The following is a 7572-nucleotide window of genomic DNA, read 5'->3' on the forward strand; positions in this document are numbered from 1 at the left end:
CTAAATACTAATTCAGGAATAACAAGAAAGGGGTTTGGGTGTTGGTGGGGAGGAAGTACTGGAGTTCGTAGGAGCATGGGGCAGAGGAACAATCTCTAATTCTACTTTGGTGGGCCAATGTCACAGATACCACCATGTCCCCTGTGTTGGAGAGACCCTGTCATGCCAATAAAATTAGGTCCACATTGTCACTTGTGCTACTTCTCAGCACTTTGTTTTGTAGGTTCACTGTAATTTATTTAACCAGATTTTAATGATGGACATTTGCATCACTTCTGATTGTCCTTCTTTTCTGTATCAGATTTCTAATGAGCTTTTACCTTAAATGTTCATGAAAATAAATAACGAAAGCAAAATCGCTTGTTTTTTTTTCTTTTGCATCTCTTATCTTGAAGTTTCTAAAATAAAGAAGCAACATTTCAAAAGGAACAAAATTTAAAAAAATTCATCATATCCTTAGGCCTCAGAAAATTCTATCGATTGTTTACTGTCGTGTAAACTATCTAACTAAGCCTTGTGCTGTCTGCCTCCTTGAACGTTACACATGGCGTGGCAACACATACCATCAGTTAAACTGCTGTGAAGTTACCACATTCGTTTTCAAAAATCCTATTTATCTTAAAAATAAAGAAATAGTTCTAAAAGCTTATTTCAAATTCAGTGATTTTGGTAAAAATATGTTTTTAGCCGTACACTTTAAATATCCAAACAGAGCCTAGCTTTGTCATTGAGTTGTGGCCGATCAACAGGATTCTAATTTCTGTGTTTCTCAACATCAAGAAGCTGTCAAGGGCTCTGAGCCACCATCGCTGACCTGGCATGTGCCCAGCACGGCCCCACAGGCCAGGGCGTGCTTGGTGTTTTATCACAGTAACCTTACAGGGTATCAAAAGAGTTACATTTCTTTTCCAAAGGTGAAAAGATTTTAAGAGATAAGGCTGAGATTAAGAACTAGGATTTTTCTGACTCTAAAAGTTATGTTCTTTTAATTAAATATACAGTAATGTACCATATAATGATATTTTGATCAACAATAGACTGCATGCATGGCAGTGGTCCCATAAAATCCCAATGGAACAGAAGAATGCCTGTTGTCACGTGACATGGTGCCTGCAATATGGCTGGAGCACATTACTCAAGTGTCTGGGCGCTGCTGGTGTAAACAGGTCTACTGGGCTGCCTGTCATCCCCTCTACATCCTGACCCTGTGTGGGCTTCAGCTAACACATGTGTGCATGTGTGTCTTATTTTTAACAAAAAGGATTGAAAAGTAAAAAAAGAAAGAAAGAAAAAAGCATACAAAAAAAGATATAAAGAAATAAAATATTGTTGTATAACTGGACAATGTGTGTGTTTTACAAAGCTAAATGTTATTACGAGTCAAAAGGTTAGAAACTTTTAACTTGTCATGAGTTACACTGTGAAGTTTTTATTTATTTATTTTTATTTGTATATATTCCTAGGGCACGCATGCAATTTTGCTACAGTGATATGTTGTATTGTGGTAAAGCCAGGCCTGCAGTGCGCCCATCACTGAAGCACTGACATCATACCCACCCTTTAAGAAATCTTTTATACAATATTTTTACTGTACTTCCTTTTTGTTTAGATACGTTTAGGTGCGCAAGTGATTCCCATTAAGTTATAGTTGCCAGCAGTGCTCAGGACAACAGCACTCTGCACAGGTGTGTCGCCACTGAGGTGTAGCAGGCTGCAGCCGCTCCTTGTGTCAGAACGACACCCTGTGACGTTTCTACGTGAGTTTCCAACCGTGTGAAATCACTGGTGTGTTTCTCAGAACGGAGCCCTGTCATTAAGCGACATATGACTATATTCACTTTCCTTTAAAAACTTGTGTATTTATTCACCAATTCATTAGTAGATTTATATTTTTTTTTGTTTTTTTGAGACAGAGTCTCATTCTGCCGCCCTTGGTAGAGTGCCATGGCATCATAGCTCAGAGCAACCTCCAACTCTTGGGCTCAAGTGATCCTCTTGCCTCAGCCTCATGAGTAGCTGGGACTACAGGCACCCACCACAATGCCTGGCTAATTTTAGAGGCAGGGGTCTCGCTCTTGCTTAGGCTGGTCTTGAACCTGTGAGCTCAGGCAATCCACCTGCCTCAGCCTCCCAGAGTGCCAGGATTACAGGTATGAGCCACCCCACTGGCCTCCCTGCTTATTTTAACTGACTATTTTGTTTTGTATCCTTCCGGCTTGAAAAGCTGTGAGGAAGGAGGTCTTTCCTGCCAGCACCACTTCAAAAAGTCCCAGGGCAGACCTCTGGCTGGCCAAGCCTGGGGCTTGTGGCTGGAAATGGGAGGGAGGGGTCAGTCACTAGAAGAAGGGGGTCATAGCAGAGACCGGGCCACTGGGGTTGTCAGTGAAGGAGCCACCCTGATTTGCGACTAGTACACCTGTGGTTTCATGTGACTTTCCCATCCCCGCAGTCACTCTGCAGCACACCAACAGGCACAGGGTGACCATGTTCCTGTGAAAAAGAGAAGAGAACGTTTTATTATCCGATGGCTGGGACTGCTACACTATAAATACAGCAATACCACGGTGCTTTCCTGTGGGGAGGATGGCAGGAAACAGTTGTTGATGACTGGAGGACCTTGTGGTTCAGCCACATCTTGGTATTTGCACTTGTCCCAACCACAGGGGAACAAACTTGGAACTGGTCGTTGCTTTGGTTCTACTCTGCCCTGTGCCTGTGTCTAGGCTGCCTTGATAAAAAGTTCCTGGCATACTGGAGTGACCTGTGTTGCCACAGAAGAAGTTCTAACCTAAGAAGGCTTTGTTGGACATTTTAGGGGAAAGTCCCTCCTGCCCTCCTTCCCAGAAGAGCAGGGCAGCTGGTACCTAGGAGTGTTGCTTTGCTTGGGATGTGAACTTGGCTCTCTCATCACTTCAATCATTTGGCAACTGTTTATTGGACACCTGCTCTGTGCTAGACGCTAGTCCAGGGGCTTAGGATACAGACAAAAACGCCTGCCGCAGTGGAGTTACCCATTTACAGGGGCAGAGACACAATTAACAATGAATATAACACAGGAGCAAATTAGCTAATATGCTAGAATATTCTGTGATGGGTAGTACAGACAAATAAAAGATGGTCAGGGTAAGGCCTGTAAGGAGGTTTTTGGAATGTTGATGGGAAGATGCTGTGAGAGCCAGGAGTGGAGGTTGGTAGGAAGTTATCCATGTGGACACCCGCAGAAAAGTGTATTGGGCAGAAGGACCAGCCAGTGCAAAGGCCCCGAGGCAGAACGGCTGGGTCTGGATGGTCACTTCTGGCAGCAAGGAGACCCTCACTGCTGGGGCAGAGGGAGTCAGAGGCAGTCACAGACAAATAGGCCAAGGGGTAACAGGAGGGCAAATTGTCTATCTGAGTGAAGTGGGGAGCCACTGGCGGGTTTTGTAGAGAGGCCCGGCACAGTCTTTCCTAAATTTACAACAACTCTGACCCCTGTGTGGAGAGAATAGACTTCCGGGCCCAGAAGACAGCCCAATGTGGCAGCAGTCTTAAGGGGAGAGGGTGGTGACTCAGACCGGGGTGGTGGCTGTGGAGGTGTGAGAAATGGAGAGATTGTGGGCCTAGTGTGAAGGGAGAGCTGACGAGACTTCCTGGTGAATTAGAAGAAGGTGTGAAAGATCAGAGTGACTTAGATAATACCACAGTTTCTGGTCTGAGCATTTGACTATTGGGGTTGGGTGTGTATAGGTGATGAGATTATGGTTGAATTTAAAGATAATGTTATTGTAATAGTGTTTATTCTAAAGTTAAAATTTAGGAAAATAAAAATGCCTTGTTTTGGTAGCACTGTCGTTGACACCAGATACCAAGACACTTTATAACTTATTGGAGGAGTCTGTGGGGGGTGGCTAAGGGACCAGAGCCCTGGGGAAGGGACGTTTCCACATTCGGGTGTGGACATGGGTCCGCGTGCAGTCTGAGGGCTGGGGGTCGGGAGACTCTTGTGCCCGTTCTTCTCTCTCTGTGCAGGGGAGAGAAAGAACGGGGGGCACGGCCTCCGTTGACTACACTGGCTCTGGTTCTCCAGCTTGCCCTGTTGTACCACCTGCGACCTCCTATGCAGCAGGTCCCTGAATGATGTCATTGTAACACTGAGAAAAGAGAAAAGTGATTGCCGGCGGGACTACTGTCTGAGAAGTGAGCGTCCTCCCTGTGTAGGTTGTCAGGACCCAAACAAGTTAGCAGTGGCAAGAAAGCGCAGACAGTAATGGTGGGGAAGGGCACAAAGAGAGGGCGCTCCGACCTGGTAACAAAAGGACACTACAGAACCACGGCCTTGCAAAAGGCATCACCACCTGCTATGAGGAAGTAGCTCTGCAAGGCCATAGCCCGGCAGCCAGCCTTGTTATGGTCTTCGCAGCCAAGAATAATTATTTCAAAACAATTACATGATTGGTCTCACTTTTTCTTTAAAAAAACCTTCATCTTCCTGTGCCCCTGAACTTGCACACTGTTTACTGTGACAGGCACGTGCCGTCTGCAGCCCTCGTTTCCAAATAAGTTTGTGTTAGAGAGCCCATGTTGTAGGGGGACGCTCCAGGCCACATGGGTTTTCTCTGGAAGGATCCAGGCCCTTCCTCATCCTGGAGATGTGCTTGTCAGGTGGGTGGGCAAGTCTGCACGGTCCCAGTCTGGACCAGGGAGAGGGTGAGAGTGCCCTGTGAGGGAACGGTGTCCCGTTCAGGGCGCTGATAGCTCCAGCCACCCTCAGCCACACACTGAAATAACTGGATAAATAATTGCCATGTCTGTTTTCATCAATCTTTTTTAAAAGTAGGCATAACTTACATTTATTTCAGTGTTTAATATTAGCTATGTTTTGGTCTTTATTTAGAAGTTTGGTGATATTTTTGTGACCGGGTATAGGCTGTAGGAGATTAATGCTTGCTGATATTATTCAGCTTGTGGTAAAACTGGTTTCCTTATACTGGGTTTGATGTGAAGTCACAGGTTCCAAGAACCTACTGACGATGCTGTGAGGACTTACGGTATGTTGAAATTGTGTTTTGTATCTGCTTCCTGCCCACTGCCACCTGTCCCCACATTCCCTGTCCTGCCTGGACTTTGAGACCCCCTGATGGCAAGAAGTAATTTTTTTTCATTTTTTCTTTTTTTAAGAACAAGGTCTCATTCTATTACCCAGGCTGGAAGGCAGCCGTGTGATCGCAGCTCACTGTCCTCTTGAACTCCAGGTGAAGTGCTCTTCCTGCCTCGGGGAGCTAGGACGACAGGTATGCACCTTCACACCTGGTTTTAATTTTGTGTGTACACACACACAAACACAAAACAGACACAAGGCTGATTTTGAATTATTGTCCTCAAGTGTTCTTCCTGCCTCAACCTCCCAGAGTGCTAGGATGTGCCTGGCAAGAACTGAGTCTTTAAAAAATACGATTTATTTATCTTTAACCATGGCAAAGTTTGTTATTTTAACCATTTTTAACTGTATAGAACAGAGACTTACTTAGTTTAGCTTTAGTGTTTGGTGCAAGTACAAGCTCAGTAAATAGCTGGGGAGAGGGGTGGGGGAGGATCTGTGTTGGAAGGCCCAGAGGGCTGGGAAGCTGGTCTCCCAGGGTCTCAGGAGAGTGGGAAGCTGGCCTCCCCCAGGGTCTCAGGAGGGTGGGAAGCTGACCTCCCCCAGGGTCTCTGGAGGGTGAGGAGCTGGCCTCCCCCAGGTCTCTGCCTCTCTGTGGCACCTGCTCTTCGGATCCGTGCTCAGGGCTACACTGCAGCTCTTCATTTTCTCCTGCTCACACCCGCTGTCAGTTAAGCTTATATGTCAGCCTGGCCCGGGCTTGGCGCCCAGCTATTCGGTCAGGCATTCTGGATGTTTCTGTGAAGGTGTTTGGGATGTGTTGCCTGCACGCGTACCCTGCAGACTTGGCGCCCCCGATAATTGCCTGAGCCAAATCCTCAAAAATAAGTCTCTCTGTGCGGGTAGCTGGTCCTGCTTCCATAGAGAACCCTAACACGGCTGCCACACCCCTTCTTCCCTCATAACCCTTGCAGGGCAGGTGCATGGGGGACACACAGGTAGCGATTTAACACATGAGTCCTTCCAGATGAGCACCTGGGTGCTTATGGATAGTGAGCGGCACCCACGTGGGACGGGTAGGAATTTCAGGCTGGCACTTGAGCACCTGTCCCGGTCCAAGGTCTGTCAGGAGCGCCACCCCACAGCTCCCCAGGGCTCGTCACCCCTGAGCTCCACCTCCTACAGAGAGTCCCCCCCCACCCCACGGAAAAATTGTCTTCCATAAAACTGATCCTTGGTGCCAAAAAGGCTGGGGACCGCTGAGAAGCAGCCCGAGTAGGGAAAAACCAAGGCCAAGCAGCTCGGGGCCGCAGAGTTCAGCAAGGCTGGACTGTGACCCGGGTAGTGTGCCCCGGGCGCATCACCTCCCCGGCCTCTCAGCTCTGCAGTCCCAGCAGGAGCCCTGTCCTGCTGTCGGGCCTGGAGAAGCGCAGGGACGGCCACGGGTCCCCACTTCCACTGCTGAAACCGGGGTTTGCCTGAAGAGGCGTCCTCGCCACAGAGCCCGGGCAGTTCGTGGAGCCACTGTCAGCAGGGTCATGTGTCTCCGGAGGGGTGGGTGCCCCTGAGTCAGGCGGCGGGAGGCGCAGGATGGTCGGCTATCTCTGTTGGACACACAGCACGAAGGGAAGACTCCTTTGGGGGATACAAAGGCTCTGTGTTTGGCTCTGATTTGAAGGCGGCCGGGGGGACTTCTCTGCAAGGCTCGCCAGGGCAGCTTCTGCTGGGATTTCTGCTAACAGGTGTTTCAGACACCTTAGCCGCACCTCCAGTTCCCCATTTTGCAGAGCAGGAGGCATAGGCTGGAAAAGGGTTCCTCAAGTCATCACAGCCTTTTTTGGAAAAAAAGTATGGAGAGTCCTCAAAGAAATAAAAGTAGACCGTTCATTTGATCCCACAATCCCATTACTAGCATTTACCCAGAAGAAACAAAATCATTTTCTTGTAAGGATGTTTGTACTAGATTGTTTATCGCAGCTCAATTTACAATTGCCAAGATGTGGAATTAACCAGCGCCAATCTACACATGAATGGATTAATAGTGTGGTATATGTAGACCATGGAATACTATTCAGCCATAAAAATGAAGACTTTACATCTTTTGTATTAATGTAGATGGGATTTGAGAACATTCTGCTTAGTAAAATATTACCAGAATGGAAAAGCAAGCATACAGTGTACTCAATACTAATGTGAAACCAGCAGATGAACTAATACACACCCACGTTTGAGAAAACACGATTAAACTCAAGGGGGAGGGGGAAGTAAATTGTCTCAATTCACCGATCAGAAGGCCAAATGAATAAAGTAACAAGACCCAAATGTATGCTGCCTTCCAGAAATGAACCTCACCTCTAAAGACACACATAGACTGAAATACTACAAACGTAGTAGCAAATCTAACGCCATTGTTAAAGAGTGAAAAAGAAGAGCTATTGGCCAGGCACAGCGGCTCACGCCTGGAAGCCTAGCACTCTGGGAGGCTGAGACAGGTG

The sequence above is a fragment of the Otolemur garnettii genome, unplaced genomic scaffold, assembly GCF_000181295.1.
Source record: "Otolemur garnettii isolate 467f Iridium unplaced genomic scaffold, OtoGar3 scaffold00039, whole genome shotgun sequence".
In the NCBI taxonomy this organism is placed as follows: Eukaryota; Metazoa; Chordata; class Mammalia; order Primates; family Galagidae; genus Otolemur; species Otolemur garnettii.